This window comes from Pteropus vampyrus, unplaced genomic scaffold, assembly GCF_000151845.1.
Source record: "Pteropus vampyrus isolate Shadow unplaced genomic scaffold, Pvam_2.0 Scaffold250, whole genome shotgun sequence".
Classification (NCBI taxonomy): Eukaryota; Metazoa; Chordata; class Mammalia; order Chiroptera; family Pteropodidae; genus Pteropus; species Pteropus vampyrus.
Window position 1 is genome coordinate 184,632 of NW_011889031.1, and position 3,123 is coordinate 187,754.

The 3,123-nt window shown below is 61.2% G+C and overlaps 1 protein-coding gene across 1 annotated transcript in view; it reads left to right on the top strand.

Moving 5' to 3' along the window:
* KCNC3 (potassium voltage-gated channel subfamily C member 3) overlaps nucleotides 1-1,629 on the top strand; it is a gene marked incomplete at its 5' end in the record, with an annotated part of 9,110 nt that extends 7,481 nt beyond the window's left edge. Inside the window, one exon of the mRNA XM_011374604.2 lies at nucleotides 789-1,629. The remainder of the gene's footprint in view (nucleotides 1-788) is intronic.
* Nucleotides 1,630-3,123: the final 1,494 nt, after the last annotated feature.

The following is a 3,123-nucleotide window of genomic DNA, read 5'->3' on the forward strand; positions in this document are numbered from 1 at the left end:
CCTCCACGGGCCCCTGGGACCCTCCCTCTCTTCCCTCCCCCAGGGGAGGGGGGAGAGGAGGTGGGGGAGGTGCCGGCCTTCCCTTCCCCCATCCACCGGCCCCAAATCTCCTCCCTCCCGGATACTCCGGCCCCCCCAGCCCTAAGTTTCCTCACCGCTGACCCTCCACCTGTCTCTATCTCATCTCCATTTCCCCCCCCCCCCCCTCCGATCCTCTGGCCTCTCCCCCCACCCCCAGCCACCGGTGCTCCCCCACTGCCCCCCCCAGACTGGCGTAAGCCAGGCCCCCCAAGCTTCTTGTCCGACCTCAACGCCAACGCTGCGGCCTGGATATCCCCCTAGTGGACGAACCCCCTCCCCCCGGGGTAAGTAGCCCCCACTGTCTGGACCCTCTCTCCCCTGACTAACCCCTCTGAGAACATGCAGCCCCCACTGACCGAGACTCCCACCCCCTCACTGTGAACGGCTCCATCTAATCAACCTCCAGCCCTGACTCTGATCCCCACCCGCCTGCCCGGACCTGGCCTGCCCCTCACCCCCCAGAACTAACCCAGCCCTTCCTGCCATGCGCCTGACCTCCCTTCCTACCCTCACGACTGACCCCCATCCTCACCCCCACTGACATCTCGCTCCCTGCCTACCCTTGTGGTTTGTAAACACTTCAGTCAAGAAAATGGGGTGTACACTCAGGGTACTCTTCGGGGTACAAGATGGGATGAGAAAGGCTCAGCCACCCAGTCACTCGTGAATTGGCCAGCTTATAAAGCTCCCACGTGTCCCCCACGCAGGGAATTCAGCAGTGAGCAGAATCAGCACCCCCACCTCCCAGGAGCTCTCAGTTCCGTGGGAGAGGCAGGCACAGAGTCACCATTGGAGGTGACATTTGCAGAAGTGGAAGTGGCACGGGGTCTCGCAGTGAGGGGAGCACACAGCACTCCCGAGGTAGGACGAGGCGACCGGAAGGCTTCCTGGCCGCCAGTGAGGAAGCGATCCCATTAGACAGCCGTGACCAGGGCGACCAGCACGGGCCAAGCCAGGAGACCGGGGGCTGGGAGGGAGCCATGAGGCAGGGAAGCGGGGCCAGGCTGAGGAGCTGGGGTCTTGTCCAGGCACCGGGAGAGCAGGTCCGCTCTGGGCCCTTGGAGATGGACTGGAGGGGGAGACTGGAGGTCAGGAGGCCTGGCAGGAGGCTGGGATGAGGGTCCAGGGGAAGAGGACAAGGCCTGAGCCTAGGTCGGGGCTGTGGGGATCGAGAGGAAGGAAGCGGGCAGAGAGGGTCAGGGGTCAGGAGGGACAGGGCTGGGTACTGGCCCTGGGGATGTGGGGGGGGGCGGTGGAGTGAAGAGAAAGTTGTTAGTCAGTGAGTCATTCGGCAGATGGAAGCGAGCACTTCTCACATGCCAGGAATTTAAGATATGTTCTGTAATCCTCGAAACCACCCTGGCTAACCCAGTAATTGAGCAGCTACCTACTGAGGGTGCAGTTCCAGGCACTGGAGATTTGACACTGCACAAAGCAAGAACCTGCCGTCACAGAGTTTACACTCTAGAGCGTGGGCCGGCACACTACAGCCCGTGGGCCAAATCCGTCAGCCAGCTGTTTTGTAAATAAAGCTTTATTGGAACACAGCCACTGTCATACAATAACAGCAGAGTGAAACAGTCGTGACGGAGACTCTGTGGCCCCCAGAGCCCAAAATATCGACCGTCTGACCTTTTACAGGAAAAGTTTGACATCCCCCGATTGGGAGGAAACAGGAAAATAAATAAGGAAAGCAAATTCTCTGGCCATTTCGGATAAGGGGGTGGTCTGCGGAAGAGCTTTGTGAGGAGGTGACATGAAGTGGCATTGGGGAAAAAGGGCCAGCCAGGCAGAAGGAGGCGCGAGTGCAAAGGCCCCGGGGTGCTGAGTCGGGATGAGCAGGGAGAGCCGGGTGGCCGAGGCGAGTGCCGAGGACGGGAGGGTACTTTTTGGCCGTGCCAAGAGGCTGGATTGGATTCTCAAGGTGACCAGGGGCCACCTGAAGGAATTAGGGCCATCACTTAACTCATTTCAACAAACATGTATGGAATCTTCCTTAGAACGACAGAGATATATTCTGAATCCCTGCCCACAGCCTAAGGAGGTGGCCCAGCAGGGCTTGGGGAACCAGGGATGGCCCTGGCTAAGCCCCCTAATTTCACAGAAATGCAGGGAGGGCCGTGACTGACCTCAGGCCACACGGCCCAGGGTGGCGAGAACCCAGAGGGGACTGTCTCGCTCTAGTTAGTCCCTCCACCTCTCCCCGTCGGAACCACCCCCCATCATCGTTTTCATCTCGTTACCAGCCCCCTCCCCCCTCCCCCCTCCCCCTCCCTCTGCTTGCTCCCGTTCCTGTTACCATCCTGCGTCTCCCACCCCCAGGTCTGGGTGGGCCCCTTGGAATTGAAGCGCGGAGGGAGTGGGGAGGATTTGGGGATGTGGGGGAGGGAGGACGGGGGTGGGGTGGGGGCGGGCGGGAGGTCTCCGCTTCTCTTGCCTCTGATGCCAAAATCCATTCATTGAACTCAAATAATGGCTGGAGCCGATGGGGCTGGCTGAGTCCTGGCCCCTCCAACTCTCCCGTTCCTCTCCTCCATATCCGACCCTCCCGCCACTATGCCCTGGCCCCTCCTCCCCCCCTTCCCTCCTCCCAAGGTTCCTGTCCCCCGCCTGCCCCAGGACCTGTCCCTTCTCCGTCTTTCCTCACCAACCACCTGAGTCCCACACCGGAAACTCGCCCCCTCCTTCCTCGCTGGTCCTCTGCCCCGCCCTCCCTTGGTCCTCTCGACCCCAAACCCAGCCACCCCGGAAGCTCCTCCCATATTTGATGTCTCCGGCCTCCCCCATTTCACTGCGCCCCTCCCCCGGAAAAACACCAGAGAGGAAGAAGAGATCCCGGCGTTTCTCCGACCCCCCAACAGTGAGGCTGTGTTGGGGGGTTCCCCCTAACCACCCTCCCCCTGCAGTGACTGTGTGTATTTCTGTCCCCAGCTCTGGTCACCGCCTGAGACCTCGCGAGACCCTCGGTCCCCCCCTGCCCCTTCCCCCCAGGTTAGCATTGGGGAATGGCTGGGAAGGGGTGTCCCCAAGATAGTGGGCTTC